The sequence below is a fragment of the Armigeres subalbatus genome, chromosome 3 (genome assembly GCF_024139115.2).
Source record: "Armigeres subalbatus isolate Guangzhou_Male chromosome 3, GZ_Asu_2, whole genome shotgun sequence".
Taxonomy (NCBI): domain Eukaryota; kingdom Metazoa; phylum Arthropoda; class Insecta; order Diptera; family Culicidae; genus Armigeres; species Armigeres subalbatus.
The window spans coordinates 360686264-360704750 of record NC_085141.1 but is presented as its reverse complement, the minus strand read 5'-3'; the positions used below and the strand labels follow the sequence as shown (position 1 = coordinate 360704750).

The window sequence follows — 18487 nt, the reverse complement described above, 5'->3', positions numbered from 1 at the left end:
ACTTCCGAGGATTAAATATCGATATTTAGTGCCGGAAAAAGATCAGTATATCTATCCTTTTAATTTTTTTTTCAATGCTTCAATCTTGAACAATTTGATTTGGTTTCGTATATTGGATTCCGAATATGGGATTTGAAAACTATCTTCAGACAATGAAATTCAAAGAATTGGAATTGTTCCGAAGTCTAGACAGAATTTTAAAATCAAGATTGCACTTATGGATTACTTTTCATTCCATTTCATGCAATAATAATAGTATTTCAAAAATTGGATACCGTCCCGAGTTTATTCCTAGCATTTGATTCAGAGTACCAACATTCACTTCCGAATTCCAAATATTGAAATCCGAGTTTAGTAGAACAATGATTTGTTTCCCAAAACTCAATTCTGAGAATTGGATAGATTCAGAGTGAGAAGAAACTGGGATTGCATGTCCCAAAGACTTCTATGATAATATTTGCGAAAATGAATTCACTGCCTGAATAACACATGCAACATCAAGTCGTGTAAAGTCGAGTTAAATCGATTCAAGTCGAGTCCAAGTCTAATCCAAGTGATATCTCTGTCGAGTCCCGGTCGAGTACAAATCTACTCCAAACGTGGTCCAAATCGAGTTCAAGTTGATTAAAATTCGGGTATACGTTGTGGCCAAGTTAAATCTAAATCAAGTCCAAATGAATGTAAATGAAGGGAGCCCAAGTCATATCCAAGCCGAGCCAAAGTTTAGTTCAAGTTGAGGCCAAGTCAAATCCAAGTGGAATGAGTCCAACTAGAGACTAAATCGAGTCTAAATCAAATCTAAGTCATGTCCAAGTGGATTGAATCTCGAATCCAAGCCGAGACCAAATCGAGTCCAGGTCGAAGCCAAGTGGAGTGAGTCCAAATTATGTCCAAGTCGAATCCAACTCGAGTCCAAACCAAATCCGAATTAAGTCTCAGTCAATTCCAAGTCGAATCCAAGTGGAGTGAGTCCAAATCGAGTCCTAGTTGCATCCAATACGAGTCCAAGTTGGATCCAAGTGGAGTGAGTCCAAGTCGAGACCAAAATCGAGTGCAAGCCATATGTAAGATGAGTTCAAATCGAGTATAAATTGAGTCTAAATGAAGTTCAAGTCAAAACAAAGCAGAACAGAAATCGAGTCCGCGTCGAGTCGCAGTCGATTCCAAATCAAATCTAACTCGAACCTAAGTTAAATCCAAGTGGAGTGAGACCAAGACGACTTGAAACTAAGTAAAACCAAAGTCGAGTCTAAGCCGATTCCAAGTTGATTCCAAGTCAAAGCCAAGAGGATTGAGCCACCAAGTCAAGTCGAGTTGAAACCAAGTCCAATTCGAGACGAACATGTCTTACCGTGATGAACTTACCTTTAAGATAAAAAATCACGTTAATAAAGTATTAAAAAAAAGGGACGAACATGATTTTGTCGAATTCAAGTGGAATGAATGCAAGCCGAGAACGAAGGTAGTTCAAATCGAGTCCAAGTCAGGTTCATGTTAGGCTCAAGTCGAGTCCAAGTGGCGTGAGTCCAAGCCGAGATCACGTCGTGTTCAAGTTATCTCCAAGTCGAGTCTAGTCAAGCCTAAGTAAAGTCCAAATCGATTGCAAGTCAATCGCAGGACGAATTCAACTGGAATGAGTCCAAGTCAAGATCAAATCAAGTGTAAGTTATGCCCATTGCTCAAGTCATGTCGATTCCAAGTCGCGTCCAAGTTAATTTCAAGTAGAGTCCAATTCAAGCCGAGTCCGAATTAAGTCCAAAACAAGTCCAAGTCGAATCCAAGTAGAGTGAATCAAAGCCGAGACCACATCGAGTTCAAATAATATCCAAGTCGGGTCAATTCGAGTCCCAGTAAAGTCCAAATTATGTGCAAATCGAGTGCAAGTCGACTCCAAGTCGAATCCGAGTGGAGTGAGTCCAGATCGAGTCAAAAGTCATGTCCAAGTCAAGTCCAAGCCGAGTCCAAGCTGAATTGAGACAAAATCGAGTCCAAGTGTAGTGAGTCCAAATCAAATCCAAATCGGAATCAAGTCGAATCCAGAGGAGTGCAAGTCAAATGAGTCAAGTCCAAGTGGAGTGAGTCCAAGCCGAATTCAAGTCGATTGCAAGACGAATCCAAGCCGAGTAGCACACATGTTGTACATAAGTTTCTGTAACTCATATGCGACCGAATTAGGTTGCATATGAGTTGCTGCAACTAAATCAGTCTGAATTGTGCTGCTAGGGAAGTGGAGTGAGTCCAAGTCGAGACCAAATCGAGTCCAAGTCATGCCCAAGTCGAGTTAATGTCGATTCCAAGTCGCGTCCATTTCTTCCAAATCAAGTCCAACTCGATTCCAGGTAGAGTGAATCAAAGCCACAACGCCACATCGAGTTCAAGTAATGTCCAAGTCGGGTCAATTCGAGTCCCAGTGAAGTCCTAATTATGTGCAAATCGAGGGCAAGTCGAGTCAAAGTCCAATCCAAGTGAAGTGATTCCACGTCCAGTTCAAATCGAGGCCAAAGTCCAAAGTCATATCCAAGTGAACTTCAAGTCGAGTTCGAGCCAAGTGTAGTGAGTCCAAATCAAATCCAAATCGAGATCAAGTCGAATCCAGTGAAGTGCAAGTTAAATACAAGTCAAATGAGTTGAATCCAAATCGAGACCAAGTAGAGTGAGTCCAAACCGAGACCACGTCGAGTTCAAGTCATGTCCAACTCGAGTCAAGTCAAGCCCAAGTAAAGTCCAAATTAAATCCATATCGAAAGCATGTTAATTACCAGACGAATCAAAGCCGAGATCACATCGAGTTCAAATAATGTCCAAGTCGGGTCAATTCGAGTCCCAGTAAAGTTCAAATTACGTGCAAAACGAATGCAAGTCGAGTCCAAGTCGAATCAAAGGGGATTGAGTTCAGATCCAGTTCAAATCAATTTAAGTCCAAGTCGAGTCCAAGTTAAGTCTAAATCGAGTCAAAATCGAGTTCAAGTGTGGCGAGTCCAAATCAAATCAAAATCGAAATCAAGTCGAATCCAGTGGAATGCAAGTAATTTTACTTGCCAAATGAGTCGAGTTCAAGATGAGTCTAAGTCGAGGGCAAGTCGAGTGTGTTGAGTCCGAGTTCAAGTCGAGTCTACGTCGAGCCAAGTTCGAGTCAAGTCAGCTCAAACATTGTAATTAATAACTGATATTTTTAAATACTATTCAAACATAAACCGACTAAACAAACTAAAAAAAAAACAGAAAAGGCCACCTTGTCATCGTCGAGCCGAAGACTATTCGACCCAGATCCCATAAATCTTGCACTCTTCTTCGCGGCTGCCAACCTCCACAGAAAGTCAAGGGAAAAAGTTACATGCCTCGCGTTAATTTCACCTCGCATCTGCACTTAATTTCTCGCCTACAACGAACGGAGTCAGCAGTTGCAATGGCTGCTACTAGCACTCGGCTGAGCTGCTTGTACCTCAGGCCAGTCGGTGCCAGTAGTGGAATTAAGCCGCAGAAGGAAAACCGTCTCCCAGGGTTCGATCCAATGAAGTTGCTTTCTTTTCTTTCGTATCGCCCCGCCGCATGCCTCGATCTTTTTCTTGAACGATCGGGCCGAGATAAATGAGAGATCATCACCTCTTTATAACTCAAGCAAGCTGAACCAGTTTTTCCGCTTTACCGTATTTATTGCTTGCCGTAAGCTTTATTATGGTGTCAGAACGAAGTGTGTGGAGCATAAATGTTCATTATTGAAACTTTCCAAAGAAACTTTTGTAGAACGATCAGAATTTATTTGTCGCAAGAAATTGAAGTCAACGATTATAAAAAATGACATCTTTTTTCCAAAGATCAACTCCCTGAAAATTTTAATCGCTCTTTTTGTGCCCTTCTCTGCCTCTAAATTGATTCGAACTTCTCGAATAAAGTTGGTGATGATCCCCTGCAACGAACGACAGTAGGCGCAGCAACATTTTATCCAAAAGTTACGACCTCCTGCCAGTGCGCGTGGTTCTGTCGTTCTTGGTTCGTTCAACCGACGACGCTTCGAAGCGATCGCCATCCACACGCACGCGGACACGGCAGGATCATATGCCTAGCGTGGAGGAGCGCGAAGCAGCGAACGAAACGCACAGTCAAAAACAAGATCAAGCTGCTGGTCGGCCGTCCCGCGACGCGACCCGCGCGTCCCACGATATTCATAAATGGGAGCGAGAGATTGGCTCTCTTTCGGTTTTTCTTTTTACCATCAGTTTCCGTCGCAGGTCGCAACGCAACCAGCAGCATGTGTTTGGCCCGTCTCGTCTCGGCATCGGATCTTTAGTCACTCGGTGGAATTGGAACGGTTCGCTTCGTGTCGGTGTACTTTCGTCCGTCCGTCCGTTCGTACGTTCGTTCGTTGATTCGGCTATTCATTGATTGGTTCGTGGCGCATCTTCGAGCCACCTGTCGATATCGTTTCTGGAACGATTCCTTCGGTTTGAATTTTTTGGAGCGTGTGAGTTCGTTCGGTTGGAAAGCAAAAGGGACCTCTTGCCGAGACCTCGAACGCGGTGCGGTGGCTAAGGGAGCACACTGCGGTGGAATTGAGGCAGCGTACATTTGCCGGATCGTTTGCGCAAGGAAAATGATGCGAACGGTGCAAGGCGAGAAAGGTCAATAAAGGAGCGCGGAGCGGAGGGTCCCCGATAGTGAGCCGGTGGCAACGGAAGACGGTTTTGTGTATCGAAGTGATCAGGTTGAGGGAAAAGTCAAGAAAGCAAGTGCACCCAACTGAAAGGAAGCCTGACGATTAATAATTTGGAGTTTTCTTTTGAGTCTTGATTCGCGCTGGGAGAAGATCGGTTGAGTTCGTGGATGGTAACAGGATGTACAAAATACCTTGGGTGGAATTATTATTGATCGTTGCATTGTGATATTATGTGATTGAGGAATATATTTTTGTTATAAATTGTTATCAAGTGTTGAGTGAACATACGATCAATAAATAACCTGTTTTCAACGGAATACCCGATTACCTGAATTTGGATAGTTCCTGCGCTGGTGAACGAATGGAAAAGCAATATGCAAATGTAAAAAGCATTAGGCGAATTATAAATATCACAACGAGTTGGGAAGTGAAGCAAGTGCCGTACAGTCCGAAAAGTTCTTGAATTTCTTCACCGAAAAAAATCTTGTCAAATTAGTGAACCGACAATCAACGGATACACAGTTTAAAACCGCAACAGCAACGGTTAGGTTGGCGAACCCGAAACAATAGGAAACGCGTGTGAATCGACTGCGCCATTGTTTTCCTACTGGCGGCGGTGAATGGTCATGAGAAAAATTCGTCGCAAGTGAAACAAACGAACGAGTTTTTTTTTACTCGTTACGAGAAAAAATTGGTGATGAAAAAAAGTGTGGAGCATTGAGGGGGATCTGATTAGCACCAGTGGTTTTGAATTGAGAAGCTTAAAAGTGTCTATATCCGAAGGGTAGTTTTGGCGACTCATATTGTGCTACCGTGGTGGATGTAATTGAGTGAAAAAAAGAGGGAAATTGGCAATTGATATTGAGATTGAAGATCAAGCCTAGTGAGACGTGTTTCAGCAAAATAAGTGTGATTCATTATTCAAAGAAGAAATAGATTTTTGATAAAAATCAGTATAACTTTTGTGAACAGTTTAGTGACTATTGAAATGGGTAAGCAAAATATTGATTGTCTATATTTATCTTTTTTCGCATTGTCAGTAGCACTTCGATAGTTGCTTTATGTATGTTGACTAAATATTTCAATGTTGTAAATCAGAATGATGCAAGTTTTTGAAGTCACAGATTTTTTAAACATCCAAAAAGAAAAAAAAACCTTTTTTTTATTTAAACAAATTTTATATTTTTTTAAATAAATTTAAAAAACATCAGAAATTTGAGGAGTTTCGAACATTTTAAAATTTAGGAAGATAAAGAGTAGGCACATATTTGTTTGTATGAATGTGAATTTTTGTATGTTTGTACATATATCCTTGGACTATAAATCAAGAATTAAAAAAAAGTTTCTGTTTGTATGTAAGTTCCAGCATAACTTCTAAAGCTCTACACCGATATCAACCAAATTTGGAACACATATTCTCTGTCCTACAAATACAAAAATACTCGACAGGTCGTAGGAGAAACACATTTGTCATATACCAGTTGCTGTGACTCATATGCGACCAAATACAGTCACATTGTGGGTGCTGCAGAAAAAACAAAGTGCATTGTGCTTCTGGAGAAGGAGGGTTATTTTCAAACCGGGAAGATTCTGGGGTTGAATATTGCTTAGGAAGCGAACAATTCAGTACTTCCGAACTAATTGACCGATGCCAACCAAATTGGGCTAGGCATAAATTTAATTCCCCATTCCATTAATTCATGCGACATTCTTTGAGATCGTACAATTCCCCAATAACAACATTTCCTCAAAAATAATATTTTCTCGAAAATGACATTCCCAAAACTAAATTTTCTCCGAAAATGACATTTCCCAACATTTCCGAATTTGACATCTCAACGAAACAGGTATTTCTCCAAAAATAACATTCCACCGAAAACCGCCATTTTTCCTAATATGAATTTTTTTCGACAATTTCCCCGAAAACGCCATTCATTTGCTCGAAAATGCCATTTTCCCGATTAAGACGTTTACCTCGAATGAAATTGACAAGAACGACATTTCCCCGAATAAGAAATTTCTCGAATATGACATCTCCACAAATCTGACAATTCCCCAATATGATATTTCTTTGAATATGATATTTCCATGAAAATGAAATCTCCCCTGAAATGTGTTTTTCATTTCCCCGAAACTAACATGTCTCCGAAACTGACATTTCTCCGAAACTGACATTCTCCCAAACTGAAATTTTCACGAAAATAAAAATTTTCTCAAAAAAAAATTTTTTTTTCAGGATACCATTTTTCCTAATATGATATTTCCTCGTATATGACATTTCCGCTCGGCAAAAATCCGCACTGCCGTGTGCCAGTAAAATGAAAACTGATATTCCGGCAAAAATGCCGTTTGTTAGCTGATTTTCAGCAACTTAAACAGAAATCTTGGCGAAAAATATGTTTGTTGGGGCACGGCTGTGTGAATCTCTGTGAAAGTTCAACATTTTGCTGAGATCACTGTAAAAAAGTAGTATTTGTATTTCTGCGAAAATTAAATTTCCCGCAAATAACATTTCCTTGGATATGCAATTTAATCGAAAATTAAATTTGCCAGAATATAAAATATTCCCGAAAACTACATGTTCACGAAAATGACAATTTCCTGACAAAAACTTTCCCCCAAATCTCATTTTCACGAAAAAGATATTTCCTCGAAAAATATATTTTCCTGAAATGAATTCCTCTGAAAATGAGATTTCTCCAAATATGACATTTTTTAGAAAATGTAAAATTTCCTAGAAAATGACATGTCTCTGAAATTGACATTTTCATGAAAATGACATTTCTTTGACACTGGAATTCACACAAAAGAAGCCTCGAATATGGCATTTTCCGAATATGACGATTCCTCGGAACTGGTATTTCTCTGAATTTCTCTTTCTCTGTTTCTTGGATCGTTCCCCCTGACAATGTTCTGAAACTGTTTTCACTCGAAACTGGCATTTTCCCGAAAATGACATGTCCCTAAAACTGACATTTCTCCGAAACTAGCATTTCCTCGTAAATTACATTTTTCCGAAATAAAATTTTACGAATATTACATGACCCCGAATTAGAAATTTTCCTGAAGCTAGAATTTCTCTGAAAATGGCATTTCTCGACAAAGCCATTTTCCCGAAAATGATTTTTCACCGAATGAAATTTTCCCGAATATAGCATTCCCTCGAAAATGACATTCCCCCGAGAATTAAATTCCTCTGAAATTGACATTTCTCCAAATATGACATTTTCCCAAAATAACGTTTTCCCGAATTTCCCGAAATTTCCCCGAAAATGACAAGTCCCTAAAATTGACATTCTTGAGAAAATGAAATTCCCTCGAAACTGTAATTTCCTCGAGAATAGCATTCTCCTGAAGAATACATTTCAACGAAAATGCCATTTCCCCTACAGAAGTCTCTGGTAAAATGACATTTCCCCGAATATGCGTTACAATCCCGAATATGGTATTACCCTGAGAATGATATTTCCCCAAAAATAATATGTGTGTGTGTTTACAATCTAACGCCCACTGTCTGGCAGTGGCATCATGGATAGAATATTCGTGCAACCATATTATTTATATAGATTACAAGAATTTTAGCTTCGGGAGCTAGAATGTGATAGCTCTATTGCAACTTCTATAGCCCATTTCAAGAACGCATGCATTCCGAATCTATATTCGTGTACAATAAGTCTCGTATGATTACACCCACATATCATAATGATATCTGAAGTGTATTCACACTTCCTGAATACAAAATGTAAACCTTCTGATTCTGGCATGTATTTAGTTATCCAGTTATCAGCAATATTTTTGATTCACAGTTTTACAATAAAGCTTATCATATTTTCCAAACCATACTTACGCTTACTCTTACTTATTAATTTATTCACCCGCACAATAGAATAAGATGTAGGAAAACAGGCACTGTATGGTTTTATTTCAGCTGCACAGAACAAAAATTTCCCCGAAAATGACATGTCCCAGAAATTAACATTTTCTTGAGAATGACATTCTTTCAAAACTGACATTTCCATACGAAAATAACATTCCCCTGAAGAAGATATTTTCCCGAATATTACATTTTGCCTGATACATATAATGATTCCTCGAAACTCGCATTTCTCCGAAAATGTCCTACAGAAATCTCTCGGAAAAGACATTTCCCCGAATATAACATTTTCTCGTGATTGATATTTCCTCAAAAATTAAACTTTCCCGAAAATGACGTTTCCCCGAATTTGGTACTTGATACTTGATGGGCTACAGCTCTTCGATGAACCTACGCCGAATGGAGTATCCTTCTCCACTGGAATCGATCCTGGGCCAATCGCTTCCAGTCGCCCTGAACATTGAGCGCCCTCAGGTCCTCTTCAACTGCAAAAAGCCATCGTGTACGCGGCCTTCCACGAAGCCTGCGGCCTCTTCCGGGTTCTCTACTAAATATTATCTTCGCTTGACGTTCTTCCGGCATACGAACAACGTGACCAGCCCACCGTAGTCTGCCGTGTTGTATAAGCTTAATAATATCCAGCCCTTTATACACCTGGTACAATTCGTGATTCATGCGACGCCGCCAGATACCGTTCTCCTGTTTACCGCCGAGTATTGTACGCAGCACCGCAGTACGCAGCAAATTCTTCTACCACTTCAAATTGTTCACCATCCAGCACTATTTCGCTACCACCACCACTAATGAACCCACGTTGATTGCCAGCGACCATGTACTTCGTTTTGCTGGTATTGATCGTGAGTCCAATCCTCGCTGTCTCCCTCTTAAAAGGCGCAAAAGCCTCTTCCACGGCACGGCGATCAATTCCGATAATACCGATATCGTCCGCAAATCCCAGGAGCATATGCGATTTTGTGATAATGGTACCGCTTCTTTGCACACCAGCTCTCCTAATCGCTCCCTCGAGCGCTATATTGAACAGTAGGTTCGAGAGTGCATCACCCTGCTTTAATCCATCTAAGGTAACAAATGACGTCGATATTTCATCCGCAACCCTTTCACTTGATTTCGATCCGTCCAACGTTATACGAATCAGCCGTATCAGTTTCGCCGGAAAACCATGTTCAAGCATAATTTGCCATAATTCATTCCGTTCCACTGAATCGTACGCCGCCTTGAAATTTATAAACAGATGATGTGTCTGCAAGTTGTACTCCCGGAATTTATCAAGGATTTGTCTCAGGGTAAACATTTGATCCGTCGTTGATCGGCCATCACAAAAACTTGCATGGTATTCGCCGACGAAGGACTCTTCAAGCGGTCTCAATCTGTTGAACAGAATATTGGACATAATTTTGTACGCCGAATTAAGGAGGATTATTCCTCTGCAATTGGCGCACTCCAGTCTATGCCCTTTCTCAATGAAAGGGCAAATACCCCGGATTTGATATTACCCCCAAAAAGGCATTTCCACAAAACGAGCATTTCTCCGAAAATGATATTTACTCAAAAATAACATTTCCATAAATTGATCTTCCCATGAATGTGACATTTTCTCCCCGAAAATTACATTTTTCCGAATACATATGACGATTCCTCGGAACTGGTATTTCTCCGAATTTCTCTTTCTCTGTTCCTTAAATTGTTCCCCAGAACTGACATTTTTCTGAAACTGATTTTCTCTCGAAAGTGTCATTTTCTCTGAAAATGGAACCTTATACTGTCAGTCCGTCTTCACTATATTAGAAACTGCATCTCCGGTTGACGAGATTTGCGACTAGGGCGACTTGAACTTGCCTGGCATTCGGTGGATATCGCATAGCGGCTTTCTGTATTCTGACCCTGTATACCCTTCTGCTGGAAGCTTGCACTAATGTTTCCAGTCCACAAAAAGGGAGACAAACGCGATGTGAACAACTATCGAGGGATTACGTCGTTGTGTGCCGTCTCGAAGCTGTTCGATTTCGTCATTATGGAACCACTGCTTTCACACTGTAAGCAACTTCTTAGTGATGATCAGCACGGATTTACTGTCGGTCGCTCAACTTCCACCAATTTACTGCGCCTCTCGTCCTACGTCACATACAGTCTAACAGAACTGGCTCAAACGGATGTTATTTATACCGACCTCTCTGTAGCTTTCGATAAGATTAATCACTCATTAGCCATTGCAAAAATGGACCGATTCGGAGTCAGCGGCAGTCTGCTGAACTTGTTTCATTAGTATTTTTCTGACCGCCATCTGACCGTAGCTATTGGGGAATGCACTTCTAAAAGTTTTTATGTACCAACCGGTATACCACAAGGACCACTGATCTTCCTGAAGGTGATGATCATAGGAGGCAGTACTGAACTGCCCATGATCGCATATTTGTAACATTTGCATTTTGGTTGATTTTGTAAATCGTTTGTCAATCCTTCCCACAAACTCAATTATTTCCAGCTTATCACAGATAAGCAAGATAGTGAAGCCTATTTTACTGTTGTGGGATTAGATGCAGTAAATTGAGCTTTCTGAACGATTTACAAGTTTTTTACAAAATGAACAAAAATGCGAGTGTTACAAATATGCGATCATGGGCAGTGATGGTGATGATCAATAAATAATTAAACATATGGAATATGAAAACATTCGCTCAGCAAATCTTCTTCTCCAATGATTCTACATTATGACTGAAACTTGTCAATTTGATACGCTTTTCAAATCAGTGTTCTAGAAGGCGTTTCAAAATTATAAAATGAAAGCTTTTCCATGATTCAGCTTTTATTGGAATCAGCATATAATATATGATGGCGGACAGTGTTGTCCTACACGCTGTGTAAAACAAATCTGCTCTTTGATTTTACTCCACTCAAACGGTTTTTTGATGAAAATAGGCTTCTAATCAATTGATGCCTAAAAATAAAAATAGTCAAACTGATTAAAATAATTACGCTAAATTTAACACTTTTGATCGATCTCGGGTTAGCCGGCTGACACGCGTTCAAAATATGTACCATGGGTGCCCCCCCCCCCCCTGAAGTAATATTATGACTATTATGAGTGTACTTTCGCTGGCATTAGTTTATATTCTGAATCTTTAGAATCTTCCGCTATTCTACACAAAGTTGTTCTGCATCCGATGTGCTTCAGTAAAGGTGTGGACCAAAGTCCTCTAAGCCTGTAGTAGTCGGAAAAATAATGTAAACAATGCCACTCACAGCGGGCGGGCGGAGTGAAACGTCACGTTGTACTGAGTATTCCAGACGTGACGTCACATTCGGTCGCCTTCGGCCATCTTCGGCAACCCAGCTGAGAGTTTCTCTCTCAAAAGAGCGAATTTTCGTTGAACTAATACTATTTGAGGGTTTGGGCCACACCTGTAGTAAAGCACATCGGTCTGCATCGTAGCGTATCGTTCCGATGTGCTTTACTACAGGTGTGGGCCAAAATCCAAAGTAGTATTTGTTTAACGAAAATTCGCTCTTTTGAGAGCGAAACTCTCAGCTGGGTTGCCGAAGATGGCCGAAGGTGGCCGAATGTGACGTCACGTCTGGCATACTCAGTACAATTTTTATAACAGACGTGACGTTTCATTCCGCCCACCCACTGTGGGTGGCAATGTTTACGTTATTTTTTCGACTACTACAGACTTGGAGGACTTTGGCCCACACCTCTACTGAAGCACATCGGTATCGTTCCCATGGTGAACATAAATGGACACCTTATGATGAATTTTGCTTTAAAACCTCAAAGGCACTATGTCAAAACAAAAAAAATTCACACCTCGCTTAATGGCTCCCACAGACCTAATCGATTTCATCGCCGCGACGACGAAAACTAGTCGCCGCGATTCCATCGTTGGGTCGCTGCAGGCAATTTTCTATTGACGCTTCCATACCAATGGCGACAGAATCGCTGTCACCAAGCGAAAGAATCGCGTAGCAACTGTCGCGTCGCGTGTGTTTGAGGGAACCTTAAAGCACACACACATATCGCCCGCATAGACTCTATTTACTTCTCCAAAGCCAGAATCACCAAAACTAATGTCACTGTGTAGGATGTGTAAAGTCAAATTGGGTGGTAATCCAGCTGCAGCAAAAGCCAATAGAACACGATCTTCGACCTTTTTGTGAAATTTTATAATTTTAATCTATGCACTTTTAATTGAGGAACACTTCGCTTTTTTCAATTTTTTGTTTTACTTTTTACTCTCCAGCTTTTCTTTAATCCACGTTTCAGCAGTTCTCAATAAAGGCGCAGGGCAAGTAACGCGTAAACACTTGGAAATTGCCGCCACATTATCTTTGAGTGACAAAATCTTCATACATGCATAGAAACATTATGCCAGCTTAATGAAATTATTTCGCCGATGACGCGCAAATGCGAAATTTGGACAAAAGTTATTTGGGAAAGTTCATGGAGCTTATTACGATCAACCTCGACACTATTCACCACGAAAACCAAGCACGAGAAATAAACGCAACTTAAGCACATGATCGAAGCACGGACCGAAAACATCTGCAAGGGAATTTGATAACGCCTCTGGCGGTTAAAACCTTAGCTTAAGAAAAACAGTTTTATGAAATCATGACTTTTTAGTCATTAATACGGTAAAGGATTTCTACTCGTGTGGTCACATTTTCTGCAAATGAAAGTCACTGGTCCCTTTTTCGTCAACGTTGCTTCACTAAAGTCACTATTTTGAGCAGCATTGATCGTTACCAGCCCTGCATTTCTCTGAATTTGATATTTCCTCATATTCGATTTTCCCGAATGTTATGAATCATCTAAACTGGTATTATTTTTTTTATTTTTCTCTGCTCATTAGATCGTTCCCCGAAACCAGAATTTCCTCCAAAATGACATTTTCTCGAATACGACATTTCCCGAAAACTCCAATTCCTCGAATATGATTTTCAGCAAAAGAAATTTTCCTGAATATGACCCTGGCATTGCCATTTTCTTGAAAGTGACATTCCCCGAAATTGGAATTACCACGAAAATTAAATTCCCTGGAAAAGACATTTTCCCGAATAGGACGATTGCTCGAAACTGGCATTCCTCCAAAATGACACATTTCCCCGACAGGAATCTCTCGGAATACATTTCCTCGAAGATGACATTTCCTTGCGACTGGTATTTCTCCGAAATGAAACTTTCCCGAAAATAGCCTTTCCCCAAATATGACATTTCCCTGAATGTATTTCTCCGTAAATTACATTTTCCCAAAACAGAAATTTCTCCGAAAGTTAAATTTCCTCAAAAATACAATTTCCCTGAATTTGATCTTTCCCCGAATATAACATTTCCCCGAATATGACCTTTCCTCGAAAACAACATGTTTTACAAATACGACATTCCTTCAATTCCCAAAAAACAACTCTCCGGAAAGGTTATTTTTTAGAATATAGCTGGAAGTTATTTAGTTGAAATCATGTATTCAAGACTAAAGTCTGTCTTCTTTTAATCATTGAATTTTCTGGAACCTATCTCATGTCCCTGTCATCAAATGAAATAATGCCCCTCTGACCAACTGGTATTATTTTTCCAATTGTAACAGAAACTGCGAATCAAACTGAGAGTTTTGAGAGTTTTTTATTATTTAAAACATCTTTTGAGTACTACAAAAAAAAAATTAAAAAAGTCAATCAATAATTCTTAAATATTTACAAATTTTATAGACTGAAAAGAATAAAAAAAATTGAGCTCAAACATTTATTTATAAACGAAAAACACTCGAAAAACATTTCATAACATAAATTAGTGCCGTCCAATGACTCAGCTTTTAGTAACTTCAAGTTGTGTTTTTGATCGAGTTTTTTTTTTTGTCAACAAAAAGATGGCAAGTTATTTCAAGCTTCAAGTTCAGATTCAGTTCTTAATGAAGGCCAATGTTTCAATTTTTCCTTCTCAACTGATAGCTTCTAAAACTTTCATTGTGTGTCGAGCGATTCGAAGTACATAGTTTGAGTGGATAACCACGAAGCGACTCGGAACAGGTTGCAGCATTGCATGGACAGCAACAACTAACTCGGAGGCGATTGCAATTGTAAACTTGTAAACTTGTAAACTTAGATCTCAGATCATTGGTCAGGACTATAAAACAACCCAAAAACAGAAAGGCAGCAAACAAATAAATTTGAATACATATATCAAGATATCAAAAGCATTTTTTCCTAGAATGAACCAGCCTTGGGCTGAAAGTTTCAATAATAAAAAAATATATTGTAGTTAATAAAAATAATACAAATAAACAGTCTCAAGAATTTTAAAGTTTCAATCACTCAGTAGTTTAAAAGATTCAATCACGCAACAATTTTTTTTGGAAACATTCTTCTTAAAATTCCTACCATCTGTGTGGCAGTGAAATAGCACTTGCTGGTTTATTATATAAAGCAAATATTCAATTGCATCAAAACCATCGAAGTAGGCCTAATGCGATCACAACTGACAGTCACATCATTAACAATCAAAGCAATCTGGAAATGTGTCACAAGTCACATTCAATAGGATTAGGCGTTTCAAGAGTCTTCCGCTTGCCAACTGATAAGACAAACTGCACAGACTTGGAGAGTGTCGATCTGCAGCAAACACTAGATCGTCCGTAGGTTGACTGCTGTCGAGTGTCAGAGTTGGGGCGCCTCAAATGATCTTCCGTCCTCCACTTGGCCACACTGTCACTCGCAGTGCGAGGGGCAAGAGAGATGCAGGTTGTGCTCATGGATCAATAGTTGTCCCCTGAAATATTGCTTGATTGAGGGCCGGGGTATTGGTTCTAGTGAGTCGGATGTAGTTAACCCTGCAGCCACACTACCTAGGTTACACTTTACTCATATGCTTGAATGCAGATTTCCGTTACTTTTTTTTTCCAAAACAATAGAATGGCCTCACATGCACCATTTTCTGTAAAGTCGCCGAGTATTGCGCACAGGACTTTACTCTTAATGTTTGAATGAGCGCGAGTGGTCATCTGCATGGACGCAATAGTTCCAATTCCCTAACAAACGCTTAATCATTCAATGTGCCTAGGGTGGGTGTACCAATTGTCGCCATACATAAGAACAACTATTTTTAAAAAATAAGTAAAAGGCATGTGGGTGGACTTTATATATCAAGCAAAAGATTTTACTTTCTGCTCCTTAGTACAGCTGTGAAAACCACAAAAAAAAATTGTTATTATCCTCAAAATTGATTAATCCATAATAGGAACGCATGCACCAGTTGTGGCACTATTCTTAATTTTGGTTCCTTATTTGGCAAATCCCATTGTTTTCTTATGGGACTGGCCAAATAGGGACCACTAGTGCCACAACTGGTGCAAAGGACGTCAAAAATTAAGCAAAATCAATTTTTACAATTATGCTTTGCTTGTTTGGGAGGAAATCAAAGGTGTTATCGTATCATATGAATATGCTTTATCGATTTGAACTTGGTTTGCGGTGATTTGATTGGCCATTTCGCATATAAAGCACTAGTGCGACAACTGGTGCTATAGCCACAACTGGTACACCTAGCCTATTCTTAACCTTACGGAGGAAACAGTTTTGAAGAAAATTAAAACAAACAGGTAGAGTTGAGAACGGAGATGAAAAATAAACTGTTGTTTGACATATATTTCACATATTTGCGGGATCTAGTTCGTGTAAGAATTGCATTTGGAGATCTCAGAACCGAGATTCTGCAACTAATTGGTAAGAAGTGAGAACATAATTATTTTTGAAATATAGCAAAAGGTCATCCAAAAAGGTACCCAAAACACATTATGATTGATATGTGTGTTAATTCATGAGGGTGATCTTTTGACAAGTTGAATTTAACTTCGTCTCATTATAGTTAAGCGAGTATAGTATGGTATCAAATGTAGTTAGAACTACGAAGTGTTTATTTTTGAAGACCAAAATATCTTTTTTTACAAAAATACCTGAAAAGAGGGGAAATGTGTGGCAGTGAAATAGCACTAGCTGTTTAGTATATAAAGCAAATATTCAATTGCATCAAAACCATCGAAGTAGGCCTAATGCGATCACAACTGACAACCACATCATTAACAATCAAAACAATCTGGAAATGTGTCACGAGTCACATTGTAGTGAACCTTCAATAGGATTAGGCGTTTCAAGAGGCTCCCGCTTGCCAACTGATAAAACAAACTGCACACCATCTTTAATGTTTATTCTACTCACGTGAAAAACCATACTGTCCGGATCTGAGGGATAGCTGCTCGTGTGTAGAGATGTCGTAGAATCTCGATCAATCGATTAGTAACTAATCGATTACTCTCGATTCTTGACGATTATTGATTCGATTAATCGAAGTAATCGACATTTAAGCGTTGTCGTAAAATCCCGATTAATCGTTTAGTAACTAATCGATTATTCTCGATTCTTGTCGATAATTGATTCTGTTAATCATTGGGAATAATCGATTTAAAATTATTCGACTATCACAACGATTGATCGATTATTCGAAGTAATCGATTAATTTGCGACATCTCTACTCGTGTGCTAAAATTATGTATACACCATAATTACATCTCCAACAAATCTTGATCATTATTTAAAATGTGACTAATATTACTATCTACACATAATCAGAATGCTTTTGTAATTCTAAGAATTGTTTTTTTTAAGGACATAGTTGGTAGAGTACCACGATGGCAGTCAATATGGCCCTGGACTTTCCACGGGTCAACCGTCACACCTCCCGCACTCCCACTCCCACCAACATTCGAATGCATCGAACAAAAGTTTAATATTCACATTACTAACCTGTTCACAGCATATTTAATCACTTCCCGTGATAATGAACATGTTTTTCTAAAAAGTCCTATCTATTTCAGCTCGAATTATATCATAAATCAGCAGTAGCCGTTCGCGATTTGGTGGGTTTATCACTTCACTTCACTTCTTCTCAAAGGGCATTGAAAAAATCAAATTTTCACACACTTCTCCGCACATGAGCAGCCCGAAATGTTGATGGAATGCAAATTAAACATCACTTTTTGAAATCAGTTACTTGTTTGAAGCGAAAACCTAATATAAACTGCTATTTTTGCCCGAAAAAAAACGATAAAAAATGGACCGCGGAGCGAATGTAAACACTGGCAGCGGCAGCAGCAAACTAATGATCAGGGTGGTTCAAAAAATGATTTTGCTCCGCCGCGCTCAGTCGATTATGATTCATAATTTGGGTGTCATCCGATGGTTTGGGTTGGTTTGAATAGAGACTTATCGTGCACAGGTCGTTTCAGGTTTGTATGACAGTTAATATGGCGAGGTTGAATTTTACATTATTTTGATTGGGGCACTCCGTCATTGGGCGCTGGCGAAGGAGAGACCATATGACTGGATGAAATATTCAAGAGCTTTAACTCCATAGACAATGGACATTAAATGGCCGTTCAAATGGTTGGGGGTCGATTTTAATCGAGATTGCGAATCTTTAGCATGATAATTAGGCTTCTCTGAAGGCATCAGTTAAACGTGTAATTCAACAAAATAGCCAGAATTTGTTTGCGATATCTATCGCACCATGGGGCAGATACTTCATACAAAAAGTATGACATGGGGGTGAGCGGGGTATGAAATGCGATTTTTTGCGTTACGTAATCAATGGATCTTTCCTGCGGTGCGGTTTTCGTTCAGTGAAGTCTCTGGAATGTTGCTTTCAGCTATGTGGGTTCTCTTTTCGCCAGCGTTTGGAGCGGAGACGCTGTAGCCAGTTGAATGAAAGGTTTAGTTTCTCATAGTAGTTTTCATACAAACTTGAACCGGCTAGTGTTCAACCAGTTTTTGTTCATATCGGTTTTTGGAGGACACTCGGAGCATGGGACGGAATCGAGTGAGCGTGGGGGAGCTGGGTCGTTTTTTGAACCACCCTACTAATATTCTTTGTTTTTTTATAAATACGACACCAA

At 39.5% G+C, this 18487-nt stretch overlaps 1 protein-coding gene across 11 annotated transcripts in view; it reads left to right on the top strand.

Annotated features, from left to right (window-relative positions):
• Positions 1 to 18487, top strand: part of LOC134226251 (nephrin) — a 1334188-nt gene that overhangs the window by 484493 nt on the left and 831208 nt on the right. For 6 of the 11 annotated variants that reach the window (XM_062706904.1, XM_062706903.1, XM_062706902.1 and 3 more), the window contains exon 1: positions 4275 to 5646. The exons of 2 other annotated variants lie outside the window; for them this stretch is intronic. The gene's annotated coding sequence lies outside the window, so the exon portion shown is untranslated. Of the gene's footprint in view, positions 1 to 4274; positions 5647 to 18487 lie in introns of those variants that run through there. 3 more of the 11 variants (XM_062706905.1, XM_062706901.1, XM_062706899.1) reach the window with 1 other exon arrangement.